The sequence below is a fragment of the Tursiops truncatus genome, chromosome 7, assembly GCF_011762595.2.
Source record: "Tursiops truncatus isolate mTurTru1 chromosome 7, mTurTru1.mat.Y, whole genome shotgun sequence".
NCBI classification, from domain to species: Eukaryota; Metazoa; Chordata; class Mammalia; order Artiodactyla; family Delphinidae; genus Tursiops; species Tursiops truncatus.
The window spans coordinates 32007157-32027510 of NC_047040.1; the positions used below are offsets into that span (position 1 = coordinate 32007157).

The 20354-nt window shown below is 39.4% G+C and overlaps 1 long non-coding RNA gene across 1 annotated transcript in view; it reads left to right on the top strand.

Annotated features, from left to right (window-relative positions):
• The window catches only part of LOC141279063 (uncharacterized), a 30934-nt gene extending 17916 nt beyond the window's left edge, over positions 1-13018 (top strand). Inside the window, exon 3 of the long non-coding RNA XR_012332815.1 lies at positions 9892-13018. This is a non-coding gene — a long non-coding RNA (uncharacterized lncRNA). The remainder of the gene's footprint in view (positions 1-9891) is intronic.
• Positions 13019-20354: the final 7336 nt, after the last annotated feature.

The following is a 20354-nucleotide window of genomic DNA, read 5'->3' on the forward strand; positions in this document are numbered from 1 at the left end:
TGGCTTCCAGTTGGGTTCCACCAACTGAATGAGACTAGAGGGTGAGAAGAGAGAGACGAGGGTATTTGTTCTGTCTGCACCTCCCCTGACTGGCAAGGTTTTGGCAGTGGTGCATTCCTCTGCTTAGGGCCACAGCACCTGTTGGTTGCCCCTATCCATGGTTACAACTCTAATGCCACTCACTCTCCCTGTCCCTTCAGGCCGAGGAACAGTAACAGCATCCCAAATATGTTACTCCCCTATGTGCTTCGTCATGTTTGTTAGTTCCCTTAACTCTGCCCACACCCCTGTAAAGAGTCCCTTTGGTAAAGTCTCTTCAATGAAACTTTTGAGTGTTCCATCTCTTTTCCCACCAGGAGGCCCTTTTGGAGATGGACACATTGGGAACACATAACCTGATGTCACCAGGTATTTGTCTAGTCAAAAAATTACCTTTATTCTTTTTTTTTTTTTTTTTTTTTTTTGTGGTACGCGGGCGCAGGCCCAGCAGCCACGGCTCACGGGCCCAGCTGCTCCGCAGCATGTGGGATCTTCCCAGACCGGGGCATGAACCCGTGTCCCCTGCATTGGCAGGCGGACTCTCAACCACTGTACCACCAGGGAAGCCCACCTTTATTCTGATTACACCTCAAGTAGAAGCTTTCTGGTAACTTGCCTTTCCATGTTGTTCTAGCTAAAGAAATAGAAGACCCTGGTCAGACTAGCCCTATATATAAGTTCTCATGAAAGTTCAATATCTCTTCTCAAATCAGTAAATTGTTATTGTGTTTTATAAAAATAGTGAATGGAAAGCTAAAGGGAAGTAGAAATGGCAGAATTAACTTAGTTTACTTTTAGTTCTGTGGAAAAACCCCCACTAATTTGAAGGTGTGGCATTCTAAGATAAAGAGTTCTAAGATCAGGGTTCAAACATAAAGACGCTGAGGTTTACCAGACACAAGCATCTGAAAATATAGCCTATGGAGTGTACACTAAATTTTTGTTTTCTAATCTGTTTCCACCTGTCCTTTTATATTTTAATGTGTTTGACTATTTAGCTCTGTTTACAAGTATAGGCAATTTCTCACAGCTTCAATGCAAGAGTGAATCTGACTCGCATGATAATATCAGTAAAGATTAACGCTTTGAGAGAATTTGAAAAAGGCAGCAGCCAAACAATCATTACTTTTCTACAGAAAAAGTTAAAAGCACAAAAACAAGAATCCTCAGTCCAACATTCCAAACGTTTCACAATCTGAAGCTGCGACACCTGGTGAACTCACCGACCTCGAAATCATACTATGCTCCTTCCTGCCATTTGGTCTTTGCTTATTCTGTGACCCACAGCTTGAAACACCTTCCTCTGTTCTCTCTGTCCATCCCAACCTGACTCTTCAGGCTTCAACACCCGGAGGTAACCCCATTCCTCCACACGCTTTTCCCAGCTATGGCAGCCCACAACCTTCTCTGTCTTTTATATATTTGCTACTTACTAAATCGCACGTCACTCTTTCTTCCTTGAGCCATTTCACTGTCTCCCTCCAACCCTATTCCTGGAATAGTTCTTGGTGGTTTCAATATCCATCCAATATAACCTGGCCTCTCATATCCTTTTCATTCACCCCTATTGAGTTGTCCTCTACAACACTACAACCACCCAATCCTAGCTTGTCATTACCATTAATTGCACCCCCTCTGTAGTCTCAATTTCAAGCATTCCATTCTCCAGTTACAATCTCCAATATTTCAGATGACTCTCTTACCCCCAACCCCTTCCATTTGACCAAGCCTACCCTCTTTTCAGTGTCTCTCACAACCTTCATGTTCTCATTTTCCTCCGTAGCCATCTTAAAGTCCAATATCCATCACTATATTCACTAACTCACATATACCTTTAACTCCCTAGGTCTTCTTTTCCTCCTTCATACTCCTCTGGTAAAACCCCCAAATTGGCTAAATCCAAAGCTCTACCTTCTCCATACCTGAACTTGAACGTGGCTGGGCACAAGTGTACAACCGCCTTGACTCTTCTCAATTTAAATTTGTGACTCTCTTTATTGGTTCTTTCTAAAGCATTCAACTCAGTGTTTGTAGAAACAATAATCCTCTTTCTTTTTGATTTCCTACACTTGCCTGCTATTTTCTTGAATAATAACTAAGTATGGTAACAAATGCAAATGGCATTAACAGGTTTGGGAAAAAACCAAGTTGACTCTTGTAAGCATATGACTCAACTGGGAAGAACAGAAGCATGAGCTGTACTAGCAAGTAGCCTACTAGCCTGGAGTGTTCCAAGTGCCACGGACCCCAGCCAGGATGTATTCCAGAGAGTATGGAGAACCTCTGTTAATCTGGCAAGTTAGAGAATGGCTACTGTACATGTACACATGAAAACTACAGATTCTGTAAATAAGCAAAGAAGGATTTACGTCCTTCCCCTTTTTTATTGCCAATATGAGTCTGTTTGGGTCCTGCTTTGTTAGATTTATAGTAAGGCTACTGAGAAGACTATCCATTTGTCTCAGGCTCGTCTGTCATTTATTAGCTGTGCTACTATTTTGACTTCATCCTACCATGGTCATTTCCTAGTTGATGTTGTAACATAAATATCAAATTCTTTAAGATTTAAGTAATTAAAAAAAAAGAATAAACGACTAATCTTACAGGAGAAAAAAAAAAAAAAAAACCAAGATTTAAGTAATTTCACCAGAAGTAAATTATCTCCTCTACACAGCACAAACATACCATCAAGGGCGGTGTTTCTCAAGCATTTGTTTTCATTATTTCCTTCCCCTGAAGAACTTTTTAGACATTTTTTAACATCACTCCCCTCCTCCATGAAATGTTAATGTGGTAGATATACTGTGTATAAACTAACTGTCAATTCCTTGGTGATGATATCACCCTGCAGAGAATGCATGATTTAGAGCATAAGAAGTGCATCTTATATATGTTTTTTAATAAAAATTACGTATATTTAAGGCATACAACATGATTTGGTATACACATACATAGTGAAATGATTACTACTGTCAAGCTAATGAACACGCCATCACCTCACGTAGTCACCTTTTGTGTACATGTGGCAAGAACGTTTAGCAAATTTTCAGTATTCGCTACAGTATGATCAACTACAGCCATCATGCCATGCATTAGATCTCTAGACTTATGCATCTGACATAACTGCACCTTTGTACACTTTGACCAACATCTTCCCACTTCCTCTACCTCCCCGCCTGTGGTAACCACTGTTCTATTCACTGCTTCTTTATACAGTTCTTATCTGGCTGCTATCTATGGCCAGGAAGATGAACAGAGGTAGGACATTGATTTGGGGAAGTATCTACTTTAGTGGTGATGATGTCAGTGGTGTCTCACTCTTTTATTTTTTCATTTCTTTTATTCCATCTTTCTTAACTTGCTATCTTTATTCTTAGCAATTCAGCTCTAGTATTTTTATTAAAACAGTAAGCAATTTAACAACAGACTACGACTAAAGATCATATTTTCACAGCATTAAGCAAAAGTAGTAAATAAGCCTTTCCTTTTCAGATTATTAGCAGTTTCCTTGACCTGAGAAATCAAATATCCGTGGAAAGTATTCTCCAATATCATCACACCATTTCGTGTGCCCTCTCACCCCCATACTTGTTTACTATCTATCAGTAGCATATGTATCATGAATATTAGCAACACAGCTCAGAGGTCCACATGACAGCATTTGGGAAAAAAGAAAAGAGAAGGGAAAGGAAGGGAAGGGAAAGAAAGGGGAAGGGAGGGCAGGGGAGGGGAGCGAAGGAAAAGGAAGGAAAAATAAGGAAAAGGAAGGAAGGCAAACAAGAAAAAAATTAGAAAGAAAAGAAATTAATTCTGGGATTTTTTTCTAATTTATGTCCATAAATTTCAAAGGAAACTATGAAACATCAACTGACTAGTAGTATGTTGTCCTGCCATATTAAAGAGGTTAGTTTGCTCCTCCAGTGTCTACCTTCTAATACTAAAAAAATTAAAAGTTATTTTAAGTTATTTTCTTAGATCTGGAGCCAGAAAAAAAATATGTTGGGCTACATATAATTACTTCATAAGCTTCTAAGAGTAGTCTTCCTGACATGTGGATAGCAGTGCAAATGACTGTTAATCATATTTTATACCTCTGTAGCTATTTGTCCTTTCATATTCTTAATGTGCAAGAATATACACCCCTGATTATGGATGTTGATAATTTTTCAGAGCTCCAAAACTTCCATGAAAAAATGGAATTCTGACTCACTAAATATTGGAAAACAACTTGGGGGTAAATCAGACTGGTGTTTACCCCAAAATGCATTTTGCCATTGGCCATCGAGGCAAGCCAAGTAATAAAATAACCAAAATAAACAATAATTTATGATATTTTTACTACAGAAGTCTTAAGTTTAAATAATTATTGCAGGAGGATGAGGGGAAGAGAGGAAGAAACCATGAGTTATAGCCAAAAATCGAACAAAACTTTAAACTTTCCTGCTATATTTAGCTAAAATCTTTTTTTTTTTTAATTTATTTTTTGGTCGTGTTGGGTCTTCGTTGCTGTGCACAGGCTTTCTCTAGTTGCGAGAGCGAGGGCTTCTCTTGTTGTAGAGCATGGGGTCTAGGCACACGGGCTTCAGTAATTGCAGCACGCGGGCTCAGTAGCTGTGGCTCGCGGGCTTAGTTGCTCCGCGGCATGTGGGATCTTCCCAGACCAGGGATCGAACCCATGTCCCCTGCACTGGCAGGCGGATTCTTAACCACAGCACCACCAGGGAAGTCCCAGCTAAAATCTTTTATTTCAATGTTTTTACCTACATTGTCTCTTTTGATAGACTTAGGAACTAGATACCTGAGTGATTATTTATATGAAGTCTGTCTTCCTCCATCAGACTATACACTCCACAAGAGCCAGTACAATGTCTATTTTGCTCACCATCGTATCTCCATGACAAACACAGGGCCTGCACGTGGTAGATGCTCAATAAGTTTGTTACGGATTGAATAAACTGTATGGGAAGAAGGATATTTTGATATACTTTTCTCAATGCAAGATAATGCTGTGAAAGCAGCTATTTTTTTTTCTTCATCCATCTTGAGTTCTTTGTTTACTCATCATAGAGCTATATTGTACCTGAACAGAGACTATTAAGACATCATCCCTCATAGAGAACAGACTTGTGGTTGCCAAGGGGGATACAAGAAATAAATGTCTATGCAAGGGTTAGAAAAAGAGATAGCAATCCAATTATCTCCTGTTGAAATTAGAATTGTATCTCTGACAGGCAACCATCAATGGGTAGGAAAAATAAAAGATCTAGAACTGAATTTTTGTCTTGTTTTGTAACAGGATCATTGAAAATGAAGCCGAACTAAACTGAGGACTTTGTCCATTTAACCTCTTTCAGGTCTTGGCTTAAACATCACCTCTTTAGGGGAATGTCCTTTGATTCTCTTCACACACACACAAACACACACACACTGGGTTAGGTCTCCTGCCATCCCTTCCACTAGAGTGGGAAGCCCATGAGGCCTAGTCCACTGACTATTATATATCCAGAGCCTAGAACTATCTCTGGCATGTAGCAGGTACTCAATAAATGTTTTTTTGTTTTTTTGCGGTACGTGGGCCTCTCACTGTTGTGGCCTCTCCCGCCGCGGAGCACAGGCTCCGGAAGTGCAGGCTCAGCGGCCATGGCTCACGGGCCCAGCCGCTCCACAGCATGTGGGATCTTCCCGGACCGGGGCACAAACCCATGTCCCCTGCATCGGCAGGCGGACTCTCAACCACTGCGCCACCAGGGAAGCCCTCAATAAATGTTTGATAAATAAAATCTTCCTTACAATATATTTATTTTCCTCTTTTCAAACCAATTTATCTCATTTTTCCATTCTATAAGTAGGAAAAGTAATTCCCTTCCCTAAATAATGCTCTTTGACTTTTCCTTCAAGACAGTTGTTTTTCTCATTTTCAAGACATTATCATTCAATAACTGGAAGTAAATTGCATTTTATGCATCTACACACAATGGGGAATTGGACCTGAAGAGTATATATAAGGCTGCTTCCTCCACCCCTGCCAGGTACCTTAAGGTACATATTGCAGACTCTCAGAATAGGCTCCCCATGAGGTTTCTCCACATCTCTTATTCACACAGCTTCCAAAGGATTTAGGCTGAAGACGGGATACTTTCTTCTGGAAAGTAGTTAATGACTAATAATATGTTCTCAGGGGGAATGGTGAAATGTCAGCATTCACTTTCTGTGCCCCAAATCAATTCTTACCCTCTGTTTTCACTAAAGGTAGGAGGAGAAGAGGAGCCAGATCTTGGTTTAAGGCTTGAAATGCTCCAGATATTTAAACACAGAAACTTAAAAGGTATCCTGAAAGAGCTTTCAGTCCTAAGACACCAAGTTCTATGGTCAATGAGGCTTGTGTTTGCTGCTTCCCCAGGCCATCTGGCAACCAGAGGGAGCTATTTTAAGTCATGGCAAGGCCATGTGGCAACCTCAAAAACCACACCCGTTGAATGTCAGCCTCCTCCACTAAAGTGGGGCAAGTCTGATGTATGACAAGAAATAACGGCTGCGCTATAGTGATATAGGCTCCACTGACATGCTCTTGCCTTTAGAAAAACAATGATTAGTATAAGCTCCTCATTCTTTTATTTACTAAATATTCTGTTGAAAGCTAGAAAACTCAGTCAAATTTGGATGTTTCCAAATGTCCAGATGTGTCCTAGATACAGCCTAGACGTCACGAAGAGACTTGAATTGATTTAAATATGAGGTATTTTTTTCTCAATGTAGAAATAACTCTTCTGAATTATACACAGTCTTTCACATGACCCTTGGAGAAAACAGGGAAATACAGTTACTGAAGAGGAATAATGTTGGCCTTCATAAATACTGGCTAAAAGTAGGCATATGATTAGAGTAAAAAGTTTCAAAGTTTCTCTTACTAGTGTCTTTTTCGCACACACATATATATATTGCTATTAAAGTTTCAACGTGTGCGATGTTATATTGTTATAAACCAATTGTAACAACTAATATAACTGAAATCTCCTGGGATCACCTATTAGTTATTATTCTGTCTATATAGAAACAGGGATTTCTCTTGATATCCTTAAACTAACTCAGATTTAGGGGAAGAGTACCACATTATTAGGTCCTGAGATGGCAGCAGGTAGAGCATCTCTGGATGGTTTGGGTTCTAGTACTATCTCTGCCACTTACTATTCACCTGTAAAATAGACGAAAGAATATCTCTAAGGTTTCTCCTCATGCCAGTATCTCACAGTTTTGTAGTCCCACACAATTATTTTGGAGACAAATCAGGGGAACACTGATTCAAGTGTCCAAACCATGTCTGCCTAGATACACCATGCAGCTATTTCCTCATTGAAGTCTTGTCACTTCCTCCCAAGACTTGTGAGCCTAGAAAAATCTGCTACTTTGCATTTTGGGTTTTGTTTTTATTTTTGTTGAGTGGTAAACCAATGGGGAACAGGAAATACTGAGATATATCAGCTAATGTTTCAAAAATGGCAATAAATTTGGGAGTCATAAGCTTATAAAATACATTTGAAGCCAGAGATTTTAATGGAGTCACCACGGGAAGATACATAGAGTGGGAAAAGACATAAGACTGAGTGCTGAGTCCCCTTGATAATGGGAAAGGGGTGAACATAGGAAGTCCTAGAAGGAGACTGAAAAGGAGAATCAATGTGGGTAGTAAGAAAACTGTGGTGCTTTGGAAGTCAAGGGAAGAGATTGCTTTAAGGAATCAGGGGTCAACAAAGTCAAAGCTTTCTGCAAGTCATGTAGGATAGGATTAATTCAATAACTATAACAGGGGTCCCCAACCCCCGAGCCGCAGACCGGTACCAGTCCGCCCTGTTAGAAACCCGGCCTCACAGCAGGAGGTGAGTGGCAGATGAGCGAGCGAAGCTTCATCTGCCGCTCGCCATCACTCCCCATCACTCTCATTACCACCTGAACCATCCCCCCACCCCACCGTCCGTGGAGAAATTGTCTTCCCTGAAACTGGTGCCTGGTGCCAAAAAGGTTGGGGACCGCTGAACTATAACACTAGGGAGCTGCTATTAGCAGCAAAAGTCTCCATAGGGTGGTGGTAGCAAAAGATAAATGGCAAGTGGCTTGAGAAGTTTATAAGAGCTGGAGCTGCAGACTAAGCTAACATTTACCTTCTCTCCATTATGAACGCTCACACGAAATGTTGCAGAACTATGCAATATATAGCTGAGGGCTTCCCTGGTGGCGCAGTGGTTGAGAGTCCGCCTGCCGATGCAGGGGACGCGGGTTTGTGCCCCGGTCCGGGAAGATCCCATATGCCGCGGAGCGGCTGGGCCCGTGAGCCATGGCCGCCGAGCCTGCATGTCCGGAGCCTGTGCTCCACAACGGGAGAGGCCACAACAGTGAGAGGCCCACGTAATGCAAAAAAAAAAAAAAAAATATATATATATATATATATATATATATATATATATATATATATATATATATATATGTCTGAGCTTTACAAGAGAAGGACGGTAAGGCCAACTCCAATTGATTCTATAGTGATCCAAAAGTGAGCGTGGTCAAAAGGATCGGTTTCAGAGTCTAGGGAGGCAAATAAGGAAATGATACCAGAAGACTGCTGATAGGGAGGAATGTATCAGTTGAAGAAATAAAACAGTCAAGGAAATGAGAATCTAGTGGGGTCCCAAAACAAGTATGATGGTACTGAGAGCAAAGAACAAGTTTGATTCCCATATAATTTAAAGTCAGATCTAAACAGACCATTATTTCTTTTTTTTTAATCTTGTCCAACTTTCTTACTATAAATAAGCTTTAAAAATAAAATTAAATAGAATAAAATTTTTGAAAATCTGAAAAAAAATATAATCTATAAGGCTCTACAAGATGTAAAGAACTAATTTACCATTATGTCTTCCAAAGTTGACGTGTGTCTTAGGAAGTTATCAGTCTTTAAACTATAGACAGCCTTGAACTCTATTTTACAGTTGTGTGACCAGAAAAAAACCAACAAACAAAACAAGAAACCAATCATCTGGGCAACAACCAAAACTTCATTGGCCCTTGCGGCAATCAGGGCACAGAAATCTAAAAAATATCTAGGCAACAACTGACCTTTCATGTGACATAATGTAACACACATTTCCTTTGGTAAAGTTCACTTCTGTTTTTCTGCATCATACATCACTGACTTGAGGAAAATAACTCTTACAATGCTTGCAAGGCACAGTAAGTGGAAACTATTTCTAGGCTCAGTGTATTAAGTATGTAGCTATAAGCTCCTCAACAGGCCTGCATCTAATGAACTGCTTTTAATTTTTAAAGTTTCAGCTCACATACTACATCCTCCTTAAGCCTTCCCCAACTTCCTCAAGCAGAATGTGTCACTGTTTCCTCTGTATTCCCTCTTCATATTGGTAGTATGGTTAATATATCAGTTATTCTAGTCTACTTATAATACAAGTGTTTCTATAAATCCTCATTTCTCTTAAGATTATAAGCATCTTGGGGACAAGAACCACTCTTTTGACCTCACTCTATTCTGTATAAAAGAAGGGACAATAAATATGGACTATAGATAGTTGGTCCATTTTTCAGGATAAGGAAGCATGATTTCGTTTTGTGGGCATTTTATTTTTCTCCTTTAAAATAAAGAGGTTGCTTGGCCTAACAGTACCAGGCTGACAAAAGAGGATAACTGATCGTCCAGAACATGCAACCAAAGTTCTCTCCACTCAAAAGAGCTATACTACCAACAAATATAGAATGATTTTGTTCAGTATATTTTGATATTGCATCTTTCTAATTTTTGCCTTAACTAGAAACAAGTTTGACCAGTACCCCCACTTTTTTTTCTAACAGATCGTTATTGGAGTATAATTGCTTCAACAGACCTATCACAAGTAATGAAATTGAAACCATAATTTAAAATCTTCCAACAAACAAAAGTCCAGGACCAGAAGGCTTCACAGGCGAATTCTATCAAACATTTAGAGAAGAGCGAACACCGATCCTTCTCAAACTCTTCCAAAAAATTGCAGAGGGAGAAACACTCCCAAATTCATTCTATGAAGCCACCATCACCCTGATACCAAAACCAGACAAAGATATCACAAAAAAAAGAAAATTATAGATCAATATCACTGATGAACATAAATGCAAAATTCCTGAACAAAATACTAGCAAACAGCATCTAACAACACATTAAAAGGATCATACACCATGATCAAGTAGAATTTACCTCAGGGATGCAAGTATTCTTCAATATATGCAAATCAATCAATGTGATACATCACATTAACAAATTAAGGAATAAAAATCATGTGATCATCTCAATAGACGCAGAAAAAGCTTTTGCCAAAATTCAACACTGATTTATGACAAAAACTCTCCAGAAAATGGGCATAGAGGGAACCTACCTCAACATAATAAAGGCCATGTATGACAAACCCACAGCAAGCATCACTCAATAGTGAAAAACCGAAAGTATTTCCACTAAAATCAGGAACAAGACAAGGATGTCCACTCTCGCCACTATAATTCAACATAGTTTTGGAAGTCCTAGCCTTAGCAATCAGAGAAGAAAAAGAAATAAAAGGAATACAAATTGGAAAAGAAGAAGCAAAAATGTCACTGTTTGCAGATGACATGATACTATACATAGAAAATCCTAAAGATGCCACCAGAAAACTAGTAGAACTAATCAATGAATTTGGTAAAGTTGCAGGATACAAAATTAATGCACAGAAATCTCTGGCATTCCTATACACCAACAACAAAAAATCAGAAAGAGAAATTAAGGAAACACTCCCATTTACCACTGCAACAAAAAGAATAAGATACCTAGGAATAAACCTGCCTAAGGAGGTGAAAGACTTGTACTCAGAAAATTATAAAACACTGATGAAAGAAATCAAAGATGACATAAACAAATGGAGAAATATACCATGCTCTTGGATTGGAAGAATCAATATTGTGAAAATTACTATACTACCCAAAGCAATCTACAGATTCAGTGCAACCCCTATCAAACTACCAATGGCATTCTTCACAGAATTAGAACAAAAAATTTTACAATTAGTATGGAAACACAGAAGACCCCAAATAGCAAAAGCGATCTTGAGAAAGAAAAACTGAGTTGGAGGAATCAGGCTCTCCAACTTCAAACTCTACCACAAAGCTACAATAACCAAGATAGTATGGTACTGGCACAGAAACAGAAATATAGATCAATGGTATAGGATAGAATGCCCAGAGATAGGGCTTCCCTGGTAGTGCAGTGGTTGAGAGTCCACCTGCCAATGCAGGGGACACAGGTTCGTGCCCTGGTCTGGGAAGATCCCACATGCCGTGGAGCGGCTGGGCCCGTGAGCCATGGCCGCTGAGCCTGCACGTCTGGAGCCTGTGCTCCACAATGGGAGAGGCCACAGCAGTGAGAGGCCCGTGTATCGCAAAAAAAAAAAAATACCCAGAGATAAACCCATGCACATTTGGTCACCTAATTTATGACAAAGGAGGCAAGAACATACAATGGAGAAAAGACAGCTTCTTCAATAAGTGCTGATGGGAAAACTGGACAGCTACATGTAAAAGAATGAAATTAAAACACTACTTAACACCATACACAAAAATAAATTCCAAATGGATTAAAGATTTAAATGTAAGACCAGACACTATAAAACTCTTAGCGGAAAACACAGGAAAAACACTCTTTGACATAAACCACAGCAAGATCTTTTCTGACCCACCTCCTAGAGTAATGAAAATAAAAACAAAAATAAACAAATGGGACTTAATTAAACTTAAAAGCTTTTGCACAGCAAAGAAAACCATAAACAAGATGAAAAGACGACCCTCAGAATGGGAGAAAATATTTGCAAACTGAAACAACAGACAAAGGATTAATCTCCAAAATACACAAACAGCTCATGGTGCTCAATATCAAAAAAACAAATAATCCAGTTAAAAAATGGGTGGAAGACCTAAATAGACATTTCACCAAGGAAAACATACAGATGGTCAAGACTCACAAGAAAAGATGTTCAACATCACTAATTATTAAAGAAATGTAAACCAAAACTACAATGAAGTATCACCTCACACCGGTCAGAATGGCCATTATCAAAAAATCTACAAACAATAAATGCTGGAAAGTGTGTGGTGAAAAGGGAACCCTCCTGCACTGTTGGTGAGAATGTAAATTGATACAACCACTATGGAAAACAGTACGGAGGTTCCTCAAAAAACTAAAAATAGAACTACTATTTGACCCAGCAATCCCACCACTGGGAGTATACCCTGAGAAAACCATAATTCAAAAAGAGTCATGTACCACAATGTTCATTGCAGCTCTATTTTCAATAGCCAGGACATGGAACCAACCTAAACGTCCATCAGCAGATGAATGGATAAAGAAGATGTGGCAAATATACACAATGGAATTTTACTCAGCCATAAAAAGAAACGAAATTGAGTTATTTGTAGTGAGGTGGATGGACCTAGAGTCTGTCATACAGAGTGAAGTAAGTCAGAAAGAGAAAAACAAATACCGTATGTTAACACATATATGTAGAATCTAAAAAAAAAAAAAAAAATGGTACTGATGAACCTAGTTGCAGGGCAGGAATAAAGAGGTAGACATAGAGAATGGACATGAGGACATGGGGCAGTAGGGCGAAGCTGGGGCGAAGTGAGAGTAGTATCAACATATATACACTACCGAATGTAAAATAGTTGGCTGGTGGGAAGCAGCAGCATAGCACAGGGAGATCGGCTCAGTGCTTTGCGATGACCTAGAGGGGTGGGATAGAGAGGATGGGAAGGAGGCTCAAGAGCAGGGGATATGGGGACATGTGTATGCATACAGCTGATTCGCTTTGTTGTGCAACAGAAACTAACACAATATTGTGAAGCAATTATACTCCAATAAAGATCTATTAAAAAAAAGGGGGGACATGTTAACTAAATTACTATAAATCCATATGATGGAATAAGGATGCCTCTGTGAAAAGAATAAGGTAGTTCTGTGTCCTCAAAAGCAAAAGAACAAGTAACAGTACAATGTGTAACATGTTTATTAGAACAAGTAAATAGATGCATATATTATGTGAATATATGCATTAAAACATTTTCTGGAATGAGTTACAGGAAACTATTATCAATGGGATGGGAGCTGGTGTTAAGAGAAGGAAAGAAGCTCTCACTTTCATTTTGTATCTTTTACTCATTAAATTTTTTATCTTATACATGTTTTATATATGACATTTAAAAAACTGTCAGCAGCAGTTTCCTTTTCTCTACTTCTCCCAACTGCAGTACCCAGAGATACTTTTCGGGTTTTTTCTATATGTATATAATAAAGATGCAAATATGCATCTTTGCATATGCACGATTATAATTTTTGTTATTACAAAAATAGCATTATATAGAGTTCTGCAATTTGCTTTTACTATTTTATATACCATTCACATCTTTCCCTTTAAAGACACAACGCATAAAATTTCACAGTAAGAATATACTATAACTTATTTACCCATTCTTCCATTAGGTTCCTCCCAATTTTTTGCCTTTACAATCAATTCTACAATGACCATGATTTTGTATAATTTTTGTGTACATGTGTATTTCTGTAGGATCAGTTCCCCAGAGTGGAATTCGAGGTAAAAATGTAGATGACAGGAACACAGGAGGTCAAGCAAAACCATGCAAGTGATTTAAAGCCTGTGTTCCCATCACATCTTTTAACTTTCCACTGGACAAAGGCAAGTAACATGGTCAACCCTGTCAATAGAGTGGGAGAATTACACTCTGCCCATCATTCAGACATGGCAAGAATAGAGGAGGAAGGAAGACTTTTAGATATATGTCCAATCTGGCTTAGTCTGACAAATAAATAGAAAGGGTGTCTGTAAAAAAAAAAAAGCTTTTGACAAAATTCAACACCCATGTATGATGAACCCCACCTCTTTTTTAATGATTTGCTAGGAATACTTCCCTGGAGAATCATTTAAACTATGTGTGTCCTCCAAATGTACCAACCCTCCCCTTAAGTCCATAGAGAATCCATTATCTGAGTGATTCATTTCCTATGGCAAAGGCTATCAAAACATGGGCCAGTGTTCACAATGCCTAATGAGAACCTTACTGAAATATTTTCCTCTCATTTCCACCTTCATCTGAGAAAGAGGACAATTGATCAAGAGCCAAAATCTCACCGGCTCTCAGGGCAATCCTTGTCAGAGGTCCTAGGTGAGGATTAGATTGTTACAGCTACAGCTGTAGCAGGCCTTAGACAACACAAAGCCATAAGGACACATTAGTGTCAATTATTGTTAAAAATAATACTAAATGTGTTTAGGTACCAGAACTAAAATCTAAGAGTCAGAATCTAAGTCTCAAGTCTCCAATTCCTGTTTTCTGCAGCATAGCAAAGTAATTTACTCTCCAAGTAAAAGAAGCTTCTGTTTTCTGGATCAGTGGGTCTCAAAGTGTGAAGTTCCCAGATCAGCAGCATCAGCATCAGCTGCGAGCTGGTTAGAAATGTAACTTCTCGGGCCCAACCTACGACCTGCTGAAGCAGAAACTCTGCAGGTGAGACCCAGCAGTCGTTTTAACAAGTCATCCAGAAGATTCTGGTGCACAATAAGGTTTGAGAACCACCTCTCTAGACTAGGCCAAAGTGTGGTCTGTGGACTAGGGCAGGGGTCCCCAACCCCTTGGCCAGGGATCAGGGTACGTGGCCTGTTAGGAACCAGGCTGCACAGCAGGAGGTGAGTGGCGGGTGAGGGAGCCCGAACCTTCATCTGTATTTACAGCCGCTCCCCATCGCTCGCATTACTGCCTGAGCTCCTCCTCCTGTCAGATCAGTGGCGGCATTAGATTCTCATAGGAGCGTGAGCCCTACTGTGAACTGCGCATGCGAGGGATCTAGGTTGCGCGCTCCTTATGAGAACCTAATGCCTGATGATCTGAGGCGGAGCTGAGGCGGTGATGCTAGCGCTGGGGAGCAGCTGCAAATACAGATTATCATTAGCAGAGAGCTTTGACTGCACAGTGACCATAATAAATCAATTGCTTGCAGACTCATATCAAAACCCTATCAGTGAGTGGCAAGTGAAAACAAGCTCAGGGCTCACACTGATTCTGCATTATGGTGAGTTGTATAATTATTTCATTATATATTACAGTGTAATAATAATAGAAATAAAGTGCACAATAAATGTAATTAGCTTGAATCATCCCGAAACCATCCCTGTCCCCCATCCGTGGAAAAATTGTCTTCCAAACCAGTCCCTGGTGCCAAAAAGTTGGGGACCGCTGGACTAGGGCATCTCTGGGAGCATATTAGAAATGCAGAATCTTGGGCCCCACCCCAGACCTACTGAACCAGAACCTGTACTTTAACAAAATCCCCAGGTGATTTGTATATACATTAAAGCTTGAGAAGCACAATCAAGGATGCAATTGAGCAAATTAATAATCTGAATAAATAAATAAATATGACACTATGGAGTTTACAATGCACTCCTTTCTCATTTAATTGTACCTCACTGTACCTTCCTCATTTAATCCGCTCAATAACCCTGTGGACCAGGTATTGGTGTGACTTCCATCTCACATGTGAGACACAGGAGACTGGCCAATTGACCTGATGTCACAAAGCCAAAGCAGAAGAGCCACAATCTGGACACAGTTTGACTCTGAAATCTAGGCTCTTAGCCACCACCTCTAGCTATTCTGCTTTTGACTCTGAGGAATGGGAGGGGAGGTCTTTTTTATTTAACCACGTCATATTGCCTCTCTAATGGCAAGTTCATTCGTGAGTAACAAGTTAAGCCTTTTTTAAACAAAAAATAATATATATATCCATTTTAGTTGAACAAATATTTATCAAAGTCTATTTATAACAAACAACTCTAACCTGGTGGGGCTTACAGAGCTAAGCCAATAAGAGTAAGTGCTCAATAAATATTTTTTGAACCAATGAATCAGTGAATGAATTTATTATAATATGCTAAGTGATACAGGAGCAGAGATGGGGTGCCTATACACATCCTGAAACCCAAGACGTTTCCTGTAATTGATGAATGCTGAGTTGAACCCATAAAGAGAGGAAGGGTCAACCAGACAAAGAATGAGAGAAAGGAGATTCCGGGCATTCAAAAGACCTTGGGCTTTATCTGAGAATGATGGAGATTCACTACAGTATTTAAGGGGGAGAAATGGACTCAAATAGATATGTGTGACAGCATATATTCATAAACAGTTACATATAATAAATTCAAAATATCAAGAACGAATCCCCCAAAGCCATCAGAACTTCAAGTCTAAAACTAAGCCACCAGGATTTGAGATTATTATCTATCATATCTTGTCAGAGGATGGAAATATGTGCTTTGTAACTAGGTCTTTCCTCCCTGTACGTGGGGACAGAGAGAAATGAATTAGTACCCTTAGTTGCCTGCAGAAGAGAGAAGGGCCAAAAGGAAGAAACAAAGACTCGGCCTGGGAATTGTCAGAAAAGAAAATGGAAGCTCCCCCCTAGTTTCAGTATCAGTTCTTAGAAAGAAAGGCTTAAAGAAAATAGGAGCAGGAGAACTAAATTTGAGTGACATGCCAATTTTTTCTTTGACAATTAAGTGACACCCCATTAAGATGTCTGCCCCTGAGAATTCCTAGAAACTGGAATTCTTCTCTTTACCTTTGTGTGCACTTTTTTAAAGTAGATTTTCTTAGAACTTTTATGAAGAATTATAGACACTCCAGGGAGAATTTCCATATCTTAGTGCCTATAAACCGTAACGGGGAAAAACTATCATTTTCCCTTCTCACCTATTTTTGCTTACATTATGCTTTCTCTGCAAAGAATTCTAAAAGGATTAAATACAGGTTAAGTAACAGTATTTAGGGAGACAGGGTTACTTGTATCATCTGCTTTATACATCAAGAGTTTTCTTCATCAAAGAAACCATCAAAGAACATTTTCCTATGTTCTTTATTAGGGCTCCAGAATTAAAATCGTTCCCCTTGAGGTATTTTATAAAGCACAAATGGTTCAAAAGAAAAATGTGTTCATTCTCAGTTGCCCAAGCCAAAGTTCAGACTTGTAAGGTGCCCTCTTCAATAGGGTATGTTGGAATCTGAACTGGGACAGGCATTCAAACACCCCATAGTCAAAAGTGCAGATACAGCGTTTCTTCCTTGTTCAGACACCATCACAAACTGAGAATCCTCAAAAAGAGACAGGACCCAAGAGATCAGGGTTGCTTGGAAGTCCAGCAGAGATCAAAGCAGCCCTCCTTCTGAGGGACCCCTCAACTCCCCAGCCTGTCCTTACAGAACATCATCAACAGTCTGTGCGAGGGCAGAAGGAAAGGAGATGAGGGGTGGGATGGGGGTGGCCAGTTCACTTCCTGCAAAACGACATGAAAGCAGTTCGAGAGAATGTCCACCCACCTGCAACAGTCTTGTTTGCCCTTAGTCTTTTTTCCCTCCATATCCTGGCACCCCCAGTGAAAACAAAGTCACTCAAATATTCTAATAAAAGATCTTCTAAGAACAGACTCAGAGTATCGGAACAACTGTAAACCAAACCAACATAGCAATGAGAAACCCCACCACAACCACTCCTTATATAAAGACTTGGTTCAAAGATCAATTCTTGACATTTATTTTTTTGGTTATAAAAGCATTAATCAGGGCTTCCCTGCTGGTGCAGTGTTTAAGAATTCGCGTGCCAATGCAGAGGACATGGGTTCGAGCCCTGGTCTGGGAAGATCCCACACGCCGCGGAGCAACTAAGCCCGAGCGCCACAACTACTGAGCCTGCACTCTAGAGCCCACAAGCCACAACTACTGAGCCCGCGAGCCACAACTGCTGAAGCCCGCAGACCTAGAGTCTGTGCTCTGCAACAAGAGAAACCACCGCAATGGGAAGCCCACACACCCCAACGAAGAGTAGCCCCCGCTCACCACAACTGGAGAAAGCCCACACACAGCAACGAAGACCCAATGGAGCCAAAACAAATAAATTTATTTTTAAAAAAAGCATCAATCACATTGAAGGGAATTTCGATGAATAAACTTTAAAATTATCTACAAATTTCTACCACTTTAGCACAAATATTTTCATGTGTGTTTGCTTAATTATATAAGCAAGTATTTATATACAAAGTTATGGGTCTATTTTTGAAACTACCTGTGAAAATGTTTCTGTTCTGCTCTGCTTTATCATTTCTTTCCTTCTACTAACTGAGTTTTGCTTGTTCTTCTTTCTCTAGTTCCTTTAGGTGGAAGGTTAGATTGTTTATTTGAGATTTTTCTTGTTTCTTGACTTAAGATTGTATTGCTATAAACTTCTCTCTTAGAACTGCTTTTGCTGCATCCCATAGGTTTTGGGTCATCGTGTTTTCATTGTCATTTGTCTCTAGGTATTTTTTTATTTCCTCTTTGATTTCTTCAGCGATCCCTTGGTTATTTAGTAATGTATTGTTTAGCCTCCATGTGTTCATATTTTTTACATTTTTTTCCCTGTAATTTATTTCTAATCTCATAGCATTGATGCCGGAAAAGATGCTTGATATGATTTCAACTTTCTTAAATTTACCAAGGCTTGATTTGTGACCCAAGATATGATCTATCCTGGAAAATGTTCAGTGTGCACTTGAGAAGAAAGTGTAATCTGCTGTTTTTGGATGGAATGTCATAAATATCAATAAAATCTATCTGGTCTATTGTGTCATTTAAAGCTTGTGCTTCTATATTAATTTTCTGTCTGGATGATCTGTCCATTGGTGTAAGTGAGGTGTTAAAGTCCTCCACTATTATTGTGTTACTGTTGATTTCCTCTTTTATAGCTGTTATCATTTGCCTTATGTATTGAGGTGCTCCTATGTTGGATGCATATATATTTATAATTGTTATATCTTCTTCTTGGATTGATCCCTTGATCTTTATGTAGTGTCCTTCTTTGTCACTTGTAATAGTCTTTATTTTAAAGTCTATTTTATCTGATATGAGTACTGCTACTCCAGCTTTCTTTTGATTTCCATTTGCATGGAGTATCTTTTTCCATCCCCTCACTTTCAGTCTGTACGTGTCCTTAGGTCTGAAGTGGGTCTCTTGTAGACAGCATATATAGGGGTCTTATTTTTGTATCCATTCAGTGAGCCTGTGTCTTTTGGTTAGAGCATTTAATCCATTTACATTTAAGGTGATTATCAATATGTATGTTCCTATTACCATTTTCTTAATTGTTTTGGGTTTGTTTTTGTAGGTCCTTTTCTTCTCTTGTGTTTCCCACTTAGAGAAGTTCCTTTAGCATTTGCTGTAGAGCTGGTTTGGTGGTGCTGAATTCTCTTACCTTTTGCTTGTCTGTAAAGCTTTTGATTTCTCTGTTGAATCTGAGTGAGATCCTTGCCGGGTAGAGTAATCTTGGTTGTAGGTTCTTCCCTTTCAACACTTTAAATATATCGCCACTCCCTTCTGGTTTGTAGAGTTTCTGCTGAGAAATCAGCTGTTAACCTTATGGGAATTCCCTTGTATGTTATTTGTCATTTTCCCCTTGTGTCTCAGTGTGTTTCTCCTTGGGTTTATCCTGCCTGGGACTCTCTGCACTTCCTGGACTTTGGTGGCTATTTCCTTTCCCATGTTAGGAAAGTTTTCGACTATAATCTCTTCAAATATTTTCTCAGGTCCTTTCTCTCTCTGTTCTCCTTCTGGGACCCCTATAATGCGAATATCGGTGCATTTAATGTTGTCCCAGAGGTCTCTTAGGCTGTCTTCATTTCTTTTCATTCTTTTTTCTTTATTCTGTTCTGTGGCAGTGAATTCCACCATTCTGTCTTCCAGGTCCCTTGCCCATTCTTCTGCCTCAGTTATTCTGCTATTGATTCCTCCTAGTGTATTTTTCATTTCAGTTATTGCATTATTCATCTATGTTTGTTCGTTCTTTAATTCTTCTGAGTGTTTGTTCTTTCATTCTTCTAGGTCTCTGTTAAACATTTCTTGCATCTTCTCGATCTTTGCCTCCATTCTTTTTCCGAGGTCCTGGATCATCTTCACCATCATTATTCTGATTCCTTTTTCTGGAAGGTTGCCTATCTCCACTTCATCTAGTTGTTTTTCTGGGGTTTTATCTTGTTCCTTCATCTGTACATAGTCCTCTGCCTTTTCATTTTGTCTATCTTTCTGTGAATGTGGTTTTTGTTCCACAGGCTGCAGGATTGTAGTTCTTCTTGCTTCTGCTGTCTGCCCTCTGACCCCCAATATATTCTATATGCTACTTCCAAAGTAACCCATCAAAATATGGTTCTTATGGTGTCACT